This window comes from Monodon monoceros, unplaced genomic scaffold, assembly GCF_005190385.1.
Source record: "Monodon monoceros isolate NGI ecotype Baffin Bay Population unplaced genomic scaffold, NGI_Narwhal_1 Super_Scaffold_4, whole genome shotgun sequence".
NCBI classification, from domain to species: domain Eukaryota; kingdom Metazoa; phylum Chordata; class Mammalia; order Artiodactyla; family Monodontidae; genus Monodon; species Monodon monoceros.
In genome coordinates, this window is record NW_021703781.1 from 5,507,164 (window position 1) to 5,529,193 (window position 22,030).

General features: G+C 47.3%; 1 protein-coding gene across 1 annotated transcript in view; it reads right to left on the minus strand.

The window, feature by feature from the left end:
- The window catches only part of GNG4 (G protein subunit gamma 4), a 58,394-nt gene extending 38,789 nt beyond the window's left edge, over positions 1 to 19,605 (minus strand). Inside the window, exon 1 of the mRNA XM_029201085.1 lies at positions 19,524 to 19,605. The gene's annotated coding sequence lies outside the window, so the exon portion shown is untranslated. The remainder of the gene's footprint in view (positions 1 to 19,523) is intronic.
- Between the last annotated feature and the right edge of the window lie 2,425 nt (positions 19,606 to 22,030).

Here is a 22,030-nt window from a genome sequence, read left to right on the forward strand (position 1 = left end):
GAACCTTCTTGCACTGTTGGTGGGAATGTAAACTGGTGCAGCCACTGTGGAAAACAGTATGGAGGTTCCTCAAAAAACGAAAAATAGAGTTGCCATATGATCCAGCAATCCCACTCCTGGGAATATATCCAGACAAAACTACAATTCAAAAAGATACGTGCACCCCTATGTTCATAGCAGCACTATTCACAATAGCCAAGACATGGAAACAACCTAAATGTCCATCGACAGATGAATGGATAAAGAAGATGTGGTACATATATACAATGGAATATTACTCAGCCACAAAAAAGAATGACATACCATTTGCAACAACATGGATGAACGTAGAGATTATCATACTAAGCGAAGTAAGTCAGAAAGAGAAAGACAAATACCATATGACATCACTTATATGTGGAATCTAAAATATGACACAAATGAACTTATCTACAAAACAGAAATAGACTCACAGACATAGAAAACAGACTTGTGGTTGCCAAGTGGGAAGGGGGAGGGAAGAATTGGGAGTGTGGGATTAGCAGGTGCAAACTGTTATATATAGAATGGATAAAGAACATGGTCCTACTGTAGAGCACAGGGAATTATATTCAATATCCTGTGATAAACCATAATGGAAAATAATATGAAAAAGAATATATATCTGTATAACTGAGTCACTTTTCTGTACAGTGGAAGTTAACACAACCTTGTAAATCAACTATACTTTGATAAAAATTTCTTTTAAAGAGTACTAACGTAAATTCTATTTGGAAAACCCAATACAATACAATCCTTGCATCAATTATAGCAAGGATTCTACCTTGGGAAGCTGTGTTCACGTTTGGGTTTAACATTTCTGGGCACAGACTGGTGGGGTGGGCCTGCTGAGCCCCACGTGTCCCCAGGAAAAAATCACCTCATTGGAGAGCGAGCCCAACAATAACCCTGAATTAAGAGCCATGCCTTGGGCTGAAGCCACAATTTCTGGTCCTGCATGGTGTCTTCACATAGATTTCCTCTCCGGTCCAATCCCCATAGGTGAAAGGAGCTACACGGAGAACGTCAGGAAGCCACTTTGTCACCCTAAAATCCCACAAGTGACACTGCTTCAGGCAGGAAAACTGGGGACAGGTTCTCCTGGCATTCAGAGTGGTCATCTAGGGTCCCTCCTCCCCAGCTTTAGGACAAAGATTTCACACACTGAGTTCACATTTTGGAGTGTCCCCCTCCACCCCACCCAGTAATGCAGGTCACACTCGCTTCGAAACAAAGGCTCTAAAAGGGAGGGAGATACTAATTCACCCAGAGTCCTAACTTCTGCAGCAGCAAAGGGCGCCGACTTCCTCTATGTACATATGGAAGCACAAAGTGGTGTCTTAACCTCACTTGACAAACTCTGCTCTTTCTCAGTCATCCTGGGATGGAGCTGAAAGTCCCAACCCCTGAGGGGAGTGGCAGAGAATCACGTGCTGTCACCCATACAGACCACTCTGGCTCTGTGTCTGTGGTGGGAACACGGTCCCCTTGGTCCCCTGGTCAGGGGCACGGCCATCCCCGCTCCTGTTTGAGCCACTTCGCAAATTAAATACAGTGACAGTCAAGCTTGATGCATTTTACAATCTGAGTCTCAATGACTCAGTTTACATCTTGATTGCCTGATAGCATCTGCCTGAACTAATAACATCTAATCACACAGACGCTAACCAGGTACGGGGCTAAGAAGCATTCAGCATGGCAGGTACTGGAGTGGACTTGAGAGACAAAGGATCCTTAGGAAGAGCACGCTGAGTCTGAACAATGCTGGAGCCTCTGCTGGTCGCCAGTCACCCAGTGACTGCCCTTATCTGGTCCCTACTAAGGTCAAGAAAATTAGAGAAGGTTGGCAGACCAGCTGTGATATTAAAGGGCATTTGACAAGTTGGTGCAGAATAAAAAAGAGGTCCATCTTCCCTGGGATCCTCCACTCCAGACACTCTCTAAGTATTTCTTTGGCATTGCAAATGGAGTCCGAAGTCTTAATCGAGAGGAGCAAGCATTAAAAAACCTAATAGTGGGGCTCCCCTGGTGGCGCAGTGGTTGAGAATCTGCCTGCTAATGCAGGGGACACGGGTTCCAGCCCTGGTCTGGGAGGATCCCACATGCCGCGGAGCAACTAGGCCCGTGAGCCACAACTACTGAGCCTGCACGTCTGGAGCCTGTGCTCCGCAACAAGGGAGGCCGCCATAGTGAGAGGCCCGCGCACCGCGATGAAGAGTGGCCCCCCCTTGCCACAACTAGAGAAAGCCCTTGCACAGAAACAGAAGCCCAACACAGCAAAAATTAATTAATTAATAAAAACTCCTACCCCCAGCATCTTCAAAAAAAACAAAAAACAAAAAACACCCAATAGTGCTCTGCTGCTTTCATATCAGCCCTCACAGAGTATGAAGCCAATTTTTTTCTGCTTGCTGGCTTACATATTCCAGTTAGTCAAGCTGGACCATGATGCTGAAGGAAGCTGAGTTGATGCAGAAGAGTTGGTGTCACAGCCAGAGATCTGAAGATGCTACACTGCTGGCTTTGAATATGGGAGGGGGCCATGCCTCAAGGAATGCGTGCAGCCTCTAGAGGCTGGAAAAGGCAAGAAAATGGGTTTTCGCTTAGAGCCTCCTGGCAGGGCTGGTTTCTTCTGAAGAGACTCTCCTTGGCCTGCAGATGGCTGCCTTCTTGCTGTGTTCTCAAATGGTCTTCCCTCTGTGCGTGACAGTGCCCTAATTTCTTCTTTTTATAAAAACGCCACATGACCCGATTAATTACCTCTTTAAAGGTCTGTCTCCAAATAAAGTCATTCTGAATTTGGTGGGAGACACAATTCAGCCCATAACATTCCACCCCCTGGATCGCCCAAAATTGATGTCCTTCTTCCATGAAAGATAAATTCACCCCATCTCAACAGGCCAAAAGTCTTAATCTATTCCAGCATCAACTTGAAGTCCAAAATCTCATCTAAATGTCATCTACATCAGGTATGGGTAAGACTTACGATTCATCTGGAGGCAAAAATTCATCTCCAGCTGTGAACCCGTGAAACCAGACAAGTTACCTGCTTCCAGAATACCACAGGGACAGGCATAGGGTAGACATTCCCACTCTAAAAGGGAAAAATCAGAAAGAAGAGCGGGGTCATGGGGCCCAGGCAAGTCCTTTGAAAGAGAGCGTGGTATACGTCAGACTACGTCGAATCTCATTTTGACATGACATTATTTCGACAGAAAAGCTACTTTTCCAAAGTGGGAAGTGACTGACAGAAAAGGTGATACTTTTGAGTTTTCCATGTAATTTCTTATCGAGAAAAGGATAACTGCTGTCATATGTCCGCTCCTAGCATTATTCAAGAACGAATTTTCTATTAGCATTCTTAGGGCAAACCATTAATTTTCACATTCCTGGAGAATTCATCTTTTTTAAAAAAATAAGATGATTTTGTTACAAAGCATCCGGATTTTACTTTACATTGTGTGGGCATGCACGCGCGCGTGTGTGTGTGTGTCAATTATTTCTCAGATTTTTACTTCCTATGAGATTTTAGGAGTAAAACAGATCAAATAAGATTTCTTTGTTGTCTTTGGCTCCATCACAGTTTTCCTCTCACCTTTAGCAACTTGTTATTTGTCTTGGTCAAGGGTGCTATTTACAAACAGGCTCCTGAACGCCAAAAGAGGAGGACTGTTAGTCAATTGCAGCGCTTGGGAAAAACCTGTAAAACATTGCTGACTTTCTTTTTTTTTTTTTGCAGTATGCGGGTCTCTCACTGTCGTGGCCTCTCCCGTTGCGGAGCAACAGGCTCCGGACGCGCAGGCTCAGCGGCCACGGCTCACGGGCCCAGCTGCTCCGCGGCATGTGGGATCTTCCCGGACCGGGGCACGAACCCGTGTCCCCTGCATTGGCAAGCGGACTCTCAACCACTGCGCCACCAGGGAAGCCCTGCTGACTTTCTTAAACCTGGGAAAGAACTGACCTTGAAAGGAGCTCCCGGGAGGGGTTTGGACAAATGTATAATGACATGTAGCCCCCATGACAGTATCATATAGAATAGTCTCACTGCCCTAAAAATCTTCTGAGGATTTGTCCAAACCCATAGAAGGTACACCACCAAGAATAAACCCAAATGTCAACTGTGGGCTTTGGGTGATGATGATGTGTCCATGTATGTGCATCACTTGTAACAACTGTGCCTCATTTGTGGAGGATGCTCATTAGTGGGGAGGCTGTATGTTATGTTGGGGTACATGGGAATTCTGTACCTTGCGCCCAATTCTGCTGTGAGCCTAAAACTGCTCTAAAAAGTCTATTTAAAAAAATCCTCAGTGCTCTACCTAATCCCTGGCAACCACTTACCTTTTTACTGTCTCCATAACTTTGCCTTTCTCAGAATGTCATATAGTTGGAATCCTACAGTATATGAACCTTTCACATTGGCTTCTTTTATTTAGTAAAATGCATTTAAGATTCCTCCACGTCTTACAGGTGGCCAACAGGCACACGGAAAGATGCTCAAGATTGCTAATTATTAGAGAAATGCAAATCAAAACTACAATGAAGTACCACCTCACGTCAGTCAAAATGGCCATCATTAAAGTCTACAAATAACAAAGGCTGGAGAGGGTGTGGAGAAAAGGGAACCCTCCTACACTGCTGGTGGGAATGTAAACTGGTGCAGCCACTGTGGAAAACAGTATGGAGTTTCCTCAAAAAACTAAAAATAGAGTTGCCATATGATCCTGCAATCCCACTTCTGGGCGTATACCCAGACAAAACTGTAATTTGAAAAGATACATGCATCCCTATGTTCATAGCAGCACTATTTACAATAGCCAAGACATGGAAACAATCTAAGTGTCCATCGACAGATGAATGGATAAAGAAGATGTGATACATATATACAGTGGAATACTACTCAGCCATAAAAAAAGAATGAAATAATGCCATTTGCAGCAACATGGATGGACCTAGAGATTATCGAAGTTAAGTCAGAGAGAGAAAAACAAATATTGATACCATATGATATCACTTATATGTGGAATCTAAAATATGACACAGATGAACCTATCTACAAAACAGAGTCTGACTCACAGAGAGAGCAGACTTGTTGCCAAGGGGTGGGGAGGGTAGGGAAGGGATGGGTAGGGAAGGGATGGATTGGGAGTTTGCGATTAGCAGATGCAAACTGTTATCTATAGGATGGATAAACAACAAGGTCCTCCTCTATAGCACAGGGAACTATATTCAATATCCTGTGATAAACCATAACAGAAAATAATATGAAAAAGAATGTGTGTGTGTATATATTTACATAAAAAAACGGAATCACTTTGCTGTAGAGCAGAAATTAACACAACATTGTAAATCAACTATACTTGAATAAAATAAGTTAAAAAAAGATTCTTCCATGTCTTTTCATGGCTTGATAGTTCATTTTTTTTTAGTGCTGAATAATATACCATTGTATGGATGTACCCCAGATTATCCATTTACCTGCTGAAGGACATTGGTTGCTCCCAAGTTTTGGGAGTTATGAATAAAGCTGTTATAAAAATTACTGTGCAGGTTTTTTGTGTGGTTACATGTTTTTAACTCCTTTGGGTAAATACCAAGGAGCACTGTTGCTAGATTGTACACTAAGAGTAAGTTTAGTTTGGTCAGAAGCTGCTGAACTGTCTTCCGAAGTGTCTCTTCATTTTGCCCTCCCACCAGCAGTGATGAGAGCTCCTGCTGTTCCACATTCTCACCAGCATTTGGTGTTTTCAGTATTTTGGATTTTGGCCATTCCAAGAGGCGTGTGCATCTCGTTTTTGTTTTGTTTTGTTTTTTAACATCTTTATGGGAGTATAATTGCTTTACAATGGTGTGTTCTTTTCTGCTTTATAACAAAGTGAATCAGTTATACATATACATATGTTCCCATATCGCTTGCGTCTTATCTCGTTGTTTTAATTTGCATTTCCCTGAAGACATATGTTGGGGAGCATCTTCTCACCTGCTTATCTGTCATCTGTGTATCTTTTTTTGGTGAGATGCCTCGTCAGAACTCTTACCCATTTTTAATAGGGTTGTTTGTTTTCTTATTGTTGAGTTTTAAAAGTTCTTCATGTATTTTGGATACCAGTCCTTTATCAGATATATTTTGCAAATGTTTTCTCCCAGTCTGTGGCTTGTCTTCTCATTCTTTTGACCTTCCCACCCTTTCCGATGCTTGTGTGCAGGGCCTGGACTCTCAGGAGACTAGTAAGGCACCCCAGAGTGCAGAATTTAAGGAGGCACTCCATCTCAGGATCCTGCAAGAGTGACACTGCACTTATACAACCCTGAGATCCAGGGTCACCTTAAATTTTCACTGCAAGCCTTCTATGTGTTAATATCCTTAGGGAGGAAAGCTAGACCACCCATAGTAGAGTGAAGTCTGAAAGAAAACCCAAATCTCTTACCTTCAAACACATGTAACTGGAAGGCATTTTGAGACATTAATCTACACCTGCCCTTTCACGGAGGGATGGGTATGATCGGTTAAAAAGCAGACACAGGGCTTCCCTGGTGACACAGTGGTTGAGAGTCCACCTGCCGATGCAGGGGACGCGGGTTCGTGCCCCGGTCCGGGAAGATCCCACATGCTGCAGAGCGGCTGGGCCCGTGAGCCATGGCCGCTGAGCCTGCGCGTCCGGAGCCTGTTGCTCCGCAACGGGAGAGGCCACAGCAGTGAGAGGCCCGCGCACCGCAAAAAAAAAAAAAAGCAGACACAGCTGCTGAAAGTCCTTCTGGATTTTGCTTCCGAAAGCCTACGCCTCGGAGGTGGGAAATAAAGAACTCAGCACGCAGGGGTCAAAATGTCTTGTCCAGAGCAGGAGGAAGAGTGGAATTGCCCCCAGGACCAGGGTTGCTGGGTGGTAAGGGGGCTGTAAAGCCTTCTTAGGGGGAGCATGAAGGGTTGGTAAGACCCCAGCACAGAACGGCCACCTGATGCCCTGCGGCAGAGAGGGTCACAGGCAGCCCTGAGGAGTGTGGGACACAAGACCACCAAAAGCCACCGGTCTCAAGGGCTCATCCCAGCTACCGTGTCTCATTGGTCACCCGGTGGACAGATGCCTTGAGGACCAGAGAGGCACCTCTCCCAACACCCTGGCTCTACATAAATTCTGGGGGAACCCTGAGGCAACCCCAGGGTCCAGGCTGGGACAAAAGTTCCCTGCTGGCTATGCGACACACACTTCAGAGGAAGTTGAGTTCTAGGAAAATTAGAAGAACCACCTTTTCCCCCTACAGCCGAGTTTGTGGATTGAGAGTCACCCCAGCCCCCTTCATCCTGACTCCTGGCACTAGACGGGGCCCCGGTTAATGATGGCTCCCCCACTGCAAGCCCAGCCTCCCCTTCCGCTGTTTCCCTTCACTTTTGTGTTCTGTATCCTCAGCCTCCTTTGATTCTGGGGCTTCTGCACGAGCCCCAGCTGGTTAAGGGCACCTGGCCTCAGCACTTCAGCCAGCTCTCTGTAGCTCACGAGCCATTTATTACCAGGCTGCCTCTCTGAAGGCTTCTTACTTCCTTGGAATCTTTGTGCCAGACGTCCCTCGAGGTAATGACTCCATGGAACCGACAGAACCGAGCAGGACCAGAGGCTGCCGTGCAATCCCTTTTTGAACACAACCGGCACTTGCTCTATGGAGAGGTGATGAAGTCAAACACCTGCTTGGTTTTTCAAGCCGGGAGTTAATTAGAAACCAGGTGAGGCAGATGTTGATGTGAGGCAAGAAAAAGCAGAGGCCCAGATAAAGCCATTACGTTTATATATATATATTTCTTTTTAACCTTATTTTTTTATTTTTGGCTGCAGTGGGTCTTGCTGCTGCACGTGGGCTTTCTCTAGCTGCAGTGAGCGGGGGCTACTCTTCGTTGTGGTGCACAGGCTTCTCATTGCAGTGGCTTCTCTTGTTGCGGAGCACGGGCTCTAGGCGCATGGGCTCAGTAGTTGTGGCTCGCGGGCTCTAGAGTGCAGGCTCCGTAGTTGTGGGGCACGGGCTTAGTTGCTCTGCGGCCTGTGGGATCTTCCCTGACCAGGGATCGAACCCGTGTCCCCTGCACTGGCAGGCAGATTCTCAACCACTGCGCCACCAGGGAAGCCCACATTTATTTTTTTAACCACATTTAACGTCATGGCTGGGTTGAGTCTTCTGAACTGTCAAATACGAGAGACTTCAAAAAAATTGGTACCAAACTTCCTCCATATAATATTCAAAATTAAATAATTCCAATCCAACCTCAGAGTCGGCTGGCTGAGTTTAGTCTTAGGTGCCTAGAAATTTTCCAGTCATGCTTTTGCCTCCGGGGTTTTATTTATTCACCGTCCCAACTCCTCCTGTTACAAGGTGCTGCTACCCATCTTTAAGGTACCATTCAGATGCTACCACCCTCTCAAAAAAAAAGCTCCTTGAGCTGGCTTGTCATCTCGGCCCCTGGGGCCAAGCAAGCTCTCCCCTCTGTTACTGTGACACTTCTAGCCTTCCACATTAGTCCGTGTAATCTTGTATTCAAATAATTTTTTCCTTTCTAGACTGCCAGCTTTTTTTGAGGGCAGGGAGTGTGTTAGATTCATTTTTATACCCTCAGGACACCGGGCAAAGGGATTACCACCGAGTAGCTATTTACTTAATTGAATCGAATGCAAAACCAAAAATCAATCAAACTAAAATACCAAGCGTCAGCTCTTTTCTGAGGCAATACCACGGGAGCCGACATGATGGTGGCCTAGGTTGAAATAACATCAGCTGCAAAGGTTCCAGGTCTCAATAATTCTTTTGAAGGGCAGATCCGTTTCCAAATGGAACGAACCCATTTTTTTCCCTAATTATGTGCTCATTACAAAAATATCCAAACTCCACAGGAAAATATAAAGTTAAAATCACCTGTAAGTTAATTAAGTTATTTCAGTAAGATAATTAAGATACATTCTTTGACTTAATTCCATGAAAAACATGTATATATTTGCTCCAGTATTATGACTCCTTTAAAAAACAGTATTTAGGGAATTCCCTGGCAGTCCAGCGGTTGGGACTCTGCGCTTCCACTGCTGAGGGTGCGGGTTCAACCCCTGGTCGGGGAACTAAGATCCCACAAGCCACAGGGCATGGCCAAAAAAAAAAAAAAAAAAATCAATATTTGGTGGAGGAATTTTAGACTGTTAGAAGGCTAGAGTGGAACGAGATAATGGGAATATTTGTTTAGCTTCTTTAAGATCGTGGCAACCACATCTGCAAAAATCCAAGGAATCGTTAAGGACAGAACGAATCCCAAAGCTCTGTGTTGGAGCAGGTTTCAGTGCCCCTGCAACAGCTTGGCCAAATGACCATCTGGCCCCAGCACGCTCCTAACAAGGCCTGTGGACAAAAGGATGCTCAGAGATGCTCTTCACAGGGGTGGTGACCGCCAGCAGTAGTGGCTTGTTCACAGGTTGTGGAGAACTTGCCAATGGTTCCCCAGTCCCGGCCTCCGAGCCAGCTCATTCCTGTTGACTCTGTGAACTTGCCCATAACTTTACAATAAATCTTCCTTTAGCTTAGGACTCCAGAGCTGCTTTCTGTTGTCTGGAAAAGACCCAGAGTTTTCTTAAACTAGGACGGACTGGGTGCTTGACAGCTGTATTAGGGACTCATCTCCACTCGTCCACCTATCTGTATGGACATCAGTCTGGCCGCCGGTTCCTGGGTTCTGTCCCCAGGTTGCCAGGGCATAGTTGTGATCTGCTCTCCTCGTGGCTGTGTGACCAGGAGACGGTCCCTGAGCAGCTAAGGCCCACTGTGCATGGAAACAGGCAAAAGCTAAATACGCACACTATGCTTTACATAAATATCTGCTAGGATCTAATAATCTGTTCATTATTTTTCCCCTTTGCTCCTGAGCAAAGCGTTGGGTAGATTTCCCACCTGCTTTTTATTATGGGATATTCCAGACATATAATACAATTTAGAGAATCATACAACGGACCCCCTGGACTATTTCCCACCCAGCCTATGAAATAAATCAAAAACATATGGTCGAAATCCCCTGGGTACTTCTCCCTAATTGTGTGCCCCCTCTTCTGAATTTGGTTTTTTATTCCTACACATGTCTTTATAGTTTAAAATGAACATGTGTATGTGTCTCTAAACGATACAATTATTTTCCTATTTAAAAATATTTATGTATCCTCTTGAACTATTTTTCTGAGATTTATCCAGTTTACTGCCATATATATATATATACACATATACATATATATACACATATACATATATATACACATATATATGTATATTTACCTTCTCTTTACCCTTCCTCCTGTAGATGTAGAGCTGGTGATTTACAATATTTTGTTATTTTTGTACCATACTGTACAAATATTGTAATATTTGTACCATAATGTCGTAAATATATCTCTTGAGAGAGACTTTCTCTAGGGTACATACCAGGAAGAAACGTCGTATAGATTATATACATTCTTCATGTTCACTCTTTCTTTTTATTTTTTTATTTTTATTAAAAATAATTTTTTTTGGCCGCGTGGCACGGCACGTGGGATCTTAGTTCCCTGATGAGGGATTGAACCCATGCCCCCTGCAGTGGAAGCATGGAGTCTTAACCACTGGACCGCCAGGGAACTCCCTCTTCCCTTTCATTTTAAATAGGACAACAATAACATACTATCAAATATATCGTCAATCTAATTACTATCAAAAATACTAAGATATTGGAAGCCTCCATGTGTTGTAACTTCACATACACCAAACACAAGCTCATGAAAGAGACTGTTACTCTTTACTCAAGACATTTAAGAATTCTCCTGCGACGCTGTTTCAGAAACATCCTCGAATCATCGGCATCTTCAAGCTGTCAGAAACACACCTTCAAAGTATCGTAAGTACTTAGCTTCGCTGTTGAGGACGGCAGCCTATGGTCAGTCAAGACCAGCAGCGACCCCTGCAGTGCAATCACACAGCGGCAGCCCCGTCAAAGGCAGAGCAGCCAAAGCTGGGTGTTTGTTCATCCTTGTTAATTCGAGCAAGAGCCAGGGGTTTGCAAATTGCGGGTCAACACAGCCCGGGACGGCAGTTCAAGGGCAGGTCTGCGTGCCATAGACAAGGGCTGTGTGATGACCACACTGTGGGGTGTGGGCGTAGCTCAGAACCACTTAGGAAGCGTGGCCCAGGACACTAGGGGAGAGGAATCCTGAAACAGTGTGGCAGCCGCTTATCCACTGCTCTGTCCACTGGAAGCCTCTAGGAACCAACACTCCTGAGGGGACAGACGTTCACGCACCCAGGAGGCGCTGCTGGGCTCCCAAGCGACTTCTGACTTATGACTGTTGACACATCCGGCGTAATTTACTTTTTTCTAATTCTTCTAAGAGTGGTGATGTGTGGATGAATTCTCAGTTAACCCCAAGAAGGCACTTTACTGACAAGAAAACTTCCTTCTTGTGAACACATCATGTAAGAATTTAAAATAAACCCTGAGACGGCGCAGAAGACCACATGAAGAGGGTCGGCAGGCTGTGTTGATGGAGAGCATCTTGTGCAGCGGCGGGGCCGAGTTCATACACTTTGCATCTTTGTGTGAACACCTGGGCTGCAGAACAAGCTGCCACGACCAAATTAGAGAATCCCCCCTTCAAGGGAAGTAGTTAGAATGCTCCCGATGCTTATTCTGGAGAAGCTTAAACAATCAGAAAAAGAGTGTTTTTTCCGACAGGAAGCGTAGCCTATCCTAGTCTCATCGTGCTATTTGTGACTTGTATGACTTCAAGCAAGTTTCTGTCTCTCTGCATCTGTCTTCCCCTTTGTAAGATGATGCTCTTACCCCCAAAAGATGAGAATCGAGTAAAATGCCTCAGGTGGGAACAAAACCCATAGGACAACTCAGCACATTCGTAGAATATTGGACCTTGTCTAGTTAGATTTTTTTGAGATTAGGTTAACAACTTAATGGCTTGATCTTGGAAAAAAAAAAGAAAGAAAAACACAGTAATGTAGTTTTCCTTCTAGAGGAGAAGAATCCGTAAGACCAAATGATGACTCAAAGGCAGTTGTCTTTAAAAGAAGAAGGAAGAACTGACGTTGAAGGCTGCTACCCACTAACATGGCTGATCCTTTGTTACGCGAATTAACGGGATTTCTCCAAGGTGGTTATTCATACTTTGCAGACAGAAAGATTTGTGTGGCTCACGTGAACTGTGCGTGGAGGAACATACGTTAGCAGCAGTGGAGGAAAAAAACAAGCAAACACAGAGAAACAGGACTCATTAAATGAGCCTAAAAATAATCTGGGTATTTTCCAAGAAAAAAGATGCAGCGTCTGACACCAGTTTTTCGTTAACATGTCAACAGCCCACTGATGATCCCAGGAAAGTAGTTGTTCACGGTGAATTGTCCCTAAGTAGGAGAGGTGGCCGTGGTGATAGGCGGAGCTGGGGCTGGAAGCAAAGCAGGGATAGAGTCCACCCCTTGCTGGCAGCCAAAGAAGCCACAGCCCACAGGAGATGCTGGGCTGATCTGACCTGTGCCAGCACCCCTGTGGAGAAAGAGCTCCTCCTGTGCCATACGGCTGGACCACGCTGGGAAAGCTCCGAGCCATCTCTGAGCAAGACAGCTTGCCAGGGAGGCTGGCTCTGGCTGTTTCTCCTTTTAACCAGCAGTCAACTAGCTGTTGTGAAGAGGCACCTGAGATGGGAAAAGTCGAATGAGAAAAGGCTATAAAAAGCAAGAAAAAGGTACACGTGGTCCGGCTCACACCCGAAGTCTCTGTAAGTAAACAGAAAAGGATGCAAAGACCAGTATCCACGTCTGAGAAGCAGATAAAATGGAGCTCTGGTCCAAGAAGAGGATCACCTGGGGGTGGAAGGAGACGCCAAACTTGAGAGGGCGGCCGGGGACGGAGTTGTCCTATGATGGCACAGTTAGTCTCACTGGCCACTAACTAGTCTCCACTTTACCAGGGACGGTGAAGGACCAACAGCCAGTCTCAGAGTGGCCCTCTACACCTTCACAGGGAAGACCCATCCCCTGGAAAGTCTCCGCTCAATGCCCTGTGGAAGGATTACGGCCGCTTACAGAGGCTTCCTGCTCTGGAGCCAGCGAGCAACGTGGGAGAAGTCGACAGCAACTACATTTCTGGTGTATTTAGAGAATTTACCATAACATGACATTGTTCATGAATCACAGAGTATTAGAAATGGAAGGGATATCGCAGACCATGGTTCCAACGGTTTCAAGCATAAGGTCCCTTCTAAAATAATAATAATAATAAAAATGCAGCTTCCCTTATGGCAGGACTTTTGATATCTATTGACTCGGAAGATATAAAATGATCTAAAGAACTCGGCAGTACACTTAAATTCATTTTTGTCTTACTGATCCCAGAGGCGTCTATGTACACTTGCAAATTAGCTTTATACAAAAGCACAGCACCCTACATTCAAGTCTACACAGGGTTCCTGGTGCAGACCTGGATTCAGAGACCTCTTGCAGTAATTCTGGGTACCACCTCGAGAAAGCTGAAGGATGGCAGAAGGCAAGTAACTTAACCTCCTTAACTTCCTTTAACCAGCCAGTTAGTGGTGTGCATCCGGCATCACCACACAGCCCAGGTAGCAAGCCAGGGACCTCTTCTTTCACCTCCATCTGGGGGACACTGAGGGTCCTTCCTTTCCCTGAACAGGTGAGTCCAGACTTCGGTGCAGAGAGAGAATATCCTGCCACTTTGGTCTGTGCTTTTTCTCCGCGCTTCCCTGTACCTAGCCCTTCTCAGCCGGCCAGAGGCATCCATGTTGCCTCCAGGGGAACTAGGATTGTTAAAGCAGAAAGGGAAAGACAGGTATTCTGCTTTTCACTTCCAAAGTTAAGTTCTGAGAGCCCTCCTCAGGAAGAAGTTTTGGGTGCCAAACTCTTGATTTGTATGAAGGGGTCTCTCATCTATGGGAGGCCCCCAAAGGCACCTAGAAAGAGAAGAGAGAAAGGCCAGGACTGGCCTGTCCCTGGGACCCCTGTGTTGGCAGAGGGGCGGTGATCAGGACAGGACCACCGAGGGGCCTGGGGGGCCCATGTGTAAGGAGAGCACTGAGTACTGAGAAGCAGACCTGAGGCCTCTGTCCTCGTCCCACTGGGAGCCCAGGCCTGCAGCAACCTGCATGTCACTGTGGGTCCTTATCAGGACTCTGGCCTGTGCCCTGAGATACCAGTGAGTCTCAACTCAACTATCCCACATGACACTCTCATGGCAAAGGCCCAGAGATCTGATGCAACCCCTCCAGCAGGGCGGGGTCCCAGAAACACCGAGAGGGGATGGTGTGGATACCCCAGCATCTTACTTCTACACTTCAAAGAGGCACATCTGACCTGGAATCTGGCATCCTATTTCCTTGTAAGGATGTTTTGGGTCAACTTTTTTTTTTTCCTTTAAGAGGCAAAAGAACACAATAGAGAAAGCGTGGAGGCCCAGAGCTTCCATCCTGGCTCTGCTGTGTGCCTCGGCCACACTGAACTTTTTTTTTTTTTTTTTAGTTTGGTTGCACCGCACAGCTTGTGGGATCTTAGTTCCCTGACCAGGTATTGAACCCGCACCCTCAGCGGTGGAAGTGTGGAGTGCTAACCACTGGACTGCCAGGGAAGTCCCCACACTGAACTTCTTTGAGCCTTAGTTTCCTCACTGAAACACGGGGATGAACATCCCCCCAGCATTTGTGAAATGATCAAGTGGACTGGGGACATGAATGCTTTTAGTAAATTCCGAAACGTGAGCCATTGCTCCTCTGGAAATCTAAGCACAGCCCGTAGAAGACCTGGAGTACAAGTGAAGCAGATGTATCTGGAGGTGTGGCTTCAAGTAATGCCTACTGTGCTTAACATTAAAAAAAACAAAAACCTATAACCCTGCCTTCAAATTCCTCTCACCACTTATTTCAGTCAAAGACAGAGGGACAGGGGATGCTTTCTATGAGAGAGAAAATGAGTTAGAATGAATGAACAAAGGAATTATGAGGTAGGAACAGATGTTTGAAGATAGGAGAATTTTAAATGCATGAGGATGCTGCGCTTAACCCGAGTCTGTCCTTAACCACTCAGCCAAGGAGGAGTAAAAATCATCAGATAGCGGAGAAAAGCTATTTCCTGACAACCTCCAGGGGCCATGATGCCTTTTTTTTTTTTTTTTTGCGGTGCGCGGGCCTCTCACTGCTGTGGCCTTTCCCGTTGCGGAGCACAGGCTCCGGACGCGCAGGCTCAGCGGCCATGGCTCACGGGCCCAGCCGCTCCGCGGCATGTGAGATCCTCCCGGACCGGGGCACGAACCCGTGTCCCCTGCATCGGCAGGCGGACTCCCAACCACTGCACCACCAGGGAAGCCCAAGGGGCCATGATGCTTTTTAACCTCTGCCAGGCAGGAGAGAAATGAAAGTGGACAAGTAACCGCAGGATCTGAGGCCAGACAGATGAATTTTGGATCCCGGATTTACTTCTTACTTGCTATGCAATTTTGGGCGGGTTACTTAACCTCTTGGTTTCTTCAGTGGCAAGATGGAAAAAGTAATGGCTGTATTCCTTTCCTATCGCTGCTGCAATGAATTACCACAAACTCATGGCTTAAAGCAACACAAACTTATGATTTTATAGTGCTGGAGTTTGGAACTCCACAGCATCAGGAGGGCTGGAGGGGGAGGCTCTGGGGGAGAAAGTTTCTATAAGCAGCTCTTTTGTCCCTTTCCTGTTTGCCCATTTCTGTTCCCCTCAAACCTTACAGAAATGAGATCACTCGGTAACATTTAACCTGCCTCCTGAGTTCTGCTCTACTGAACATACACAATGCCTTGCCTAACCTGTTGATTCCTTTCCTGGATTAAAAGGTGTGAGAATGAAGGATTAAGTAGTTAAAGAATGACTGACTCTGTACCCCCAGCTTCCCCCTTAGCAAATGTGCAAGTGAACCAGGCAGGCAAGACAGCATCCAAAGGAAGATCAGGAGAAGTCAGCAGTCTGCTAGCAATGGAAAAATGACGAGGGAACTTCCCTGGTGGCGCAGTGGATAAGAATCCGCCTGCCAATGCAGGGGACACGGGTTCGAGCCCTGGTCCGGGAAGATCCCACATGCTGCGGAGCAACTAAGCCCATGCGCCTCAACTACTGAGCCTGTGCTCTAGAGCCCGTGAGCCATAACTACTGAGCCCGCGTGCCGCAACTACCGAAGCCCGCGTGCTTAGAGTCCGTGCTCCGCAATGAGAAGCCCATGCACCACAACGAAGAGTAGCCCCCGCTCGCCGCAACTAGAGAAAGCCTGCGCGCAGCAACGAAGACCCAACACAGCCAAATATAAATAAAATTAAACCAAAAAAAAAAAAAAAACGATGAAGAATCTGACCTCCTACCTTAATGATTAACTGAGATTGTTTTCCCTTTCCAAGAATTGTCATGCTGAGCAGAATCTTCGGAGTTGGTCTCGGACATGAGTCCACCTTCTCCCCAGATCGCTGGCTTTTCTGATTGAAACAACTTTCCTTTTCACCAACACTTGCCTCTCGATTATTTGTTTTTGAGTGGTGAACAGCTGAACTGAGTTTGGTAACACTTCCTGGCCTTTTCCAGCTTCCAGAGGCCACCTCCACTCCCTGCTTGTGGCCTTCCTCTACCTTCAAAGCCACCATGACACCTTCAATCTCTCAGACACTCCTACCCTCCTCTTATAAAGATACTTGTGATTACATTGGGCCCAACAAATAATCCACGCTAACTCCCCCACCTCAAGATTCTTACTCATATCTGCAAAATCTCTTCTACCCTTAAGCTAACAGATTCATTAGGTTCTAGGTATTTGAGTGTGGCCATCTTTGGGGGGGGATTATTTTTCCTAACACAACAGTCATCAAGGAATAAATATGTAGTATAATAGAAGGCACTTAGAGTCTGCCACGTATAACAGTAAGCACTCAATAAATGTTTGCTACTATGATTACTATTATTTGCTCAAGCAGAAAGTCTCAGCCTGGAAAGCCTCCACCACTCACTGGCTCTGCCCCAACCCTTTCACCGGGCCAAATCCTGAGACCCTTCTGGAAGCCTTCCATGACCTAGGCTAGATTTGTGATTGGGGGAACCCGTTCTCAGTTCCCTGTGGTGTTACAATCACCTGCCGGTCTCACTAGATGGTGAATTCCTCAAGAGCTGGGAGGCCTTCTTCTCATCTCTGCTCCCGACCCCCAGCACATGGCACACAGCAGCCTTCACATGTCTCATCAACCACCAAGGGTCCCTCCTGACTCCACAGCAAACAAGGGGGCAACCTGCCGGGTGCTCCAGACCACGGGGTGCTGCTCCCTGCGGCAGGCGAGCTGTGGAGGGCATGTCTGTGTCCCGAGGTCATCGTGCTCTGCACGGGGGCGGTTATTCAGGGAGAGTAGCTGGTTTCCCCATCGAGGAGGCTCTCGCATGAAATGCAGGGACGACAGATGCATGCGTTCATCCTGGAAGGGAGGGAGACCTGGGCTCCAGCACGCATGGCAGCCAGGTGGCGTTTGCTGGGAGTCGCGTCTCAGGGCTGCAGGTGGGCGGGAGGGACCAGCATGGGAAACAGGCTCCACGACGCTTGGGCAGGTTGGGGGCGATCAGACACAAGGAAGAAAGACCCACAGAAATCACCTGGTTTCGTGGTTTGTAAAACTCAAAACACAGTCCCAGGCTCTAGCCCAGACCTGCTGAATCAGAACGTCCAGGGGTGAGGCAAGAAAGCAGTATTTCTGAAAACTACCCAAAGCAATTGTGTTATGCAGCCAGGTTTGGAAACCACGGATGGATCTACCCTGAATTTCACAGACAGACTGTGCTACAAATAAATGGTTCCCTAAATAGGTGTGTTAAAATGGAAGGAACAGCCAGGGCAGCTCATCATTAAGCAAACTTACTGTGAACGAGGCAGGCCCCACATCACATCCAGAACATATGAAACCCTTCTTACAGAGCTGTGTCCCCTAACCCATCCAGGCCCGCAGAAGAGTGGACCTGCGGGTGGTCTCTCTACTCTAGCGAGCCCCCAGATCTTCCAGACGTGCAGGTCTCTGATCCAGCCTCTCAGGGCACTCTCTGGAGGGCTCCGGGATGGGTCAAACTCCCCAGTACCAGGCTCTATCTGGAGCCTGCTACATCAGGAGCTGCTTGGGCCATTGGTCCGGTCCCTGGATGGGTGGGGTGTCCACAAAACAGGCTGTTCTCGAGTGAGAGACATCTTTGTGCTGTGTGTTATTTTGCTGAGAGTCTCTGCCTCTTGCCCCGAGTTATACTGCTGGGGATGAAGAATGTCACCTGCCAGTATCAGTAAACAAAGGATGTTGCGACCATCAAACCAGAAGCCACTGCAGTCACCCCCAGCTGTGCACCCTGAAGGGTTTCAGGATGGAGAAAAGCAGGATACTGACCCTAGAGAGTTACGGCGCATATCAAAGGAATCATTTCAATGAGCCCAGACTCTTGCATCTGCCCATACGAAGAAAAGTGCTAAATTCATTAACCTGAGATATCTGGTTTTCTTTAATTTCAGTAAGCTTTTGATGTTCCGACTACCTGGTCTTTGTTGCAGAAACTCCTGTATAACCTTGGTCCTCCCTGACCTTTTCAGAGCAGTTCCTCAGAGCGATCTGAGAGGCTGTGTCCTCGGCTTAAGTCCTCAGTAAATCCATCGAATAAAACATAATTCTCAACTCTCACGTTGTGCATTTTTTTTCAGTCGACACTACCAAACACTCCTTTTGGGAAATGCACCTTCCTTGTACGGTGGGAGTGTGGAAGGAGGGCAACGAAGCCCTGTTCTGTCAAGGAAGGCCGCTGAGCATCAATAACCTGTGGGTCTACCACGTTTCCAGCTGCTTCCATTTTCACTGGCACCACACAGATCAGGTAAGTTCATTTACCTCCTGACCTTCATCTTGGATCAACATAGTAATCCTTCCATGAGCAGCGCATTTTAAATTCATAACACCCTTCCCTAGCATTCCCTATCTCCCTTCTTCGTTTTATTTTTCTCCCAAGCACCGATTATACCGTTAAATGCTCATTTATTTGCTTATTTAAATTACTTTCGATTTTCTGACTTATTATTATGGTGTGATGCCTCTACTAAAACATATACGAGGGCAGGCATTTTTTTTTTGTTTCCCCGTCCACTGCCTGCCTTTTCCACTGCTGTATCCCTCCCACGTAGAAGGTGCAGTGAGGAAAAACAGCAGGATAGAGTGAGGACTGTTTAAAAAAAAAAAAAAGAAAGAAAGGAAGAAAGAAAGAGAGCAAACCCCACCACGGGGCCTGTTTCACAGCTAACACCTAACAACTAGAGGGAGCCCAAGCTAGCCTGGGGCCCTGGGTCAATCTGTGGGTGGTTTAGGTGAGTTGCCATGGTTACCGTGAAGCTGGGCCAGGGCCCAGAGCTCCTGCCTCGGGCCACCAGACCTTGGGGGTGGGTAGAGGGGGACCAGGAGGTTCGGGAAAAACATAAAACAGAGACTTACCCTTGGATAGAGACACGTTCTCACGGAAGGCTAAGAAACCGTGACCCCCGACGTCAGCGACTGGTGAGAGCATCGGATCAAGTGCGTAACGTTAGGGGGACAAAGGAGTCATAAACAAGAAGCAGAGCTGCAACTGCTTGAATGCAGAAAGAATGAGTCATCCAGGGAAGCAGGGTGGTGGCGGTTTGCTGTTGCTTCGCAGAGACTGGCGGCCTGAGCAGCCTCAGGGACTGCTAGGCAGGGGGTCCCTTTTAAGGGACTTCAAAACATGAGACCTTGCAGCAGAAAGAGTATGCATTCCACAGAATCATTTTTGTTTGGCCCACACTTCATATCTGTTCTCTGAAGCCTCCCTACTTGGTTTCCCTCGGACCCCCCGCAAGTGGGCAGTGTCACCCACCCCCTGGCTTCACCTGGGTACTAGCAGCTCTGGCTCCGTCTCCAGCCGGATTTCTGCTCACCTGGATGCACCTCCCAGCTCCCCCTGCCCTCCATCTCCTGCTAGCCGCTCTGACTCACCCTGCACAGCAGGCACAGGGCGCCAAGGCTGGGACCTGCTAAATCCTGGATCTGCTCAACCCCTGCCCTGGATCCCCATTCCTCCTACAAAAGACTCTTCCAGGGCTTCCCTGGTGGCGCAGTGGTTGAGAGTCCACCTGCTGGTGCAGGGGACGCGGGTTCGTGCCCCGGTCTGGGAAGATCCCACATGCCGCGGAGCGGCTGGGCCCATGAGCCATGGCCGCTGAGCCTGCGCCTCTGGAGCCTGTGGTCCGCAACGGGAGAGGCCACAACAGTGAGAGGCCCGCGTGCCGCAAAAAAAAAAAAGACTCTTCCATATGCCACTCATGCGCCTTCATAACCGGGCTCCGATCTGCCCTTTCCACTCTCCTCACTGCACTTTCCTAACTCTGGGCCTTCACACAGGCTGGTCACTCTGGCTTAGAGAGAGCCCTTTCTCGCTTGTCTGGATTCAAAAATGGGACTCGGCTTTCCAGGGCCTGCTGAAGACCCGAACTTGCTGAACGTGGTTTGCAGCAGTTAACGCACAGGAGAAGCAGAGAAAGGCTGACCACCCTGGGAAGGCTGGTCACGGTGAGGATGGGCAGAAGTCCGTGGTGACAAATCCCATGACAAAGAAAACACACCTGGGTCCAGGCCAACGATCGGCTTATTTCAGACGCTATTTACTAAAACAGATTCTACCACAAGGAGAGGGTTTGGAGAGAAACTGGGCAGTTCAGAGGACTTTGACCCGTTAGAGTATGTAATGGGCGGGGGATGTCAGGGCTGGTCCCCCTCCACCCTGCCCCATGCAGGACACACTGTGCTTTTCTCTAACCTCCTCTTAGCAGTTCTGAGGACATGGAGACGTGGCAGAGTGGTGGCAGTGGTCACGCTCGCTGCAATGTGGACAGACGGACGGAGCACAGAAAGGTCTGTGGGAAACAGCCAAAAGAAGACACGATTCTACAAGACCGGCCGAGTGGAGCTGAAACACCAAACCCCGCTTGCAAGGGAGATGAGGCAAAGCCACTCAGAGACAGGGACAGGGTAGTGGGGTCACCCGGGCACCCAAAGGTCTAAGTCAGCAGAAGACTCCGGTGACCCTGTCCCTGTTAGTTAAAATTCAGCTGAAGAAGAGAATACGGGATGCTGATGAAGGCCGATTTATGTAACTACGCCTCACCTTTTTGCTCCAGAAAGAATTTGGTGACTGCTTCCCTGTGTTACTTCCCTCGAGGTTCAACGCTTTGGAAATCTCAAGTTCCATCATCCCTTCCTGGCCACACAGCCCTTAAAACTTCAGAAGCCTGACTGTGTCTCTACATCCCTGCAACATTTGCTTGCCCCATATATACCATCAAACATACACTTACACGCTTAAGTAATCTGTCTCCTTAACCAAGATGCGACCCTCCCTTGTCCGTGTGGTCCCACAGGTGTCAGGGGCTAAATAAGCACCTACAGACCAGTTGGAGACCCTGGGTTGTAAGTGAAGTCAACCGGGGCACAGAGAAAACAGATTTTTCCCAAGATTGAGGAACAGAGACTAAAAGCAAAGAGCAAAGAGCTCACACTGGTTTAGCAGGCCACCAGTTTTGGGCTCTAGACTTTGCTGGAAATTCTGAAGGGGATCAGAATAGACCACCCCAAAATATGCCACCTTGGCATAAGGATTATTTTGAGCTGAAGGCAATTAGAAAACAGCAGACACAGGAGAAATTCTCTGGCCTCCCCCTTTCTACCTAAAAGCAGGATTATAAATCTCCCTCTGTGAAGGTGTTTTCCCCTCCCATCGCCCAGGAGGAAAACAACCAGTATCACTGGAGAAAGACACCACCAAGATGGGCCTGCACAAATAAACCTACACAAATAAAATAACCCTTATCTGCCATTAGTTTTCGCCACATACTTACCTTCCCAAAATTTACCACCCCTGGAAGCTCAAAGCCCTGTATCTTTGTCTTGTCACTTTCCCACAACTCACGCCCCTTTGTTAAAATGGT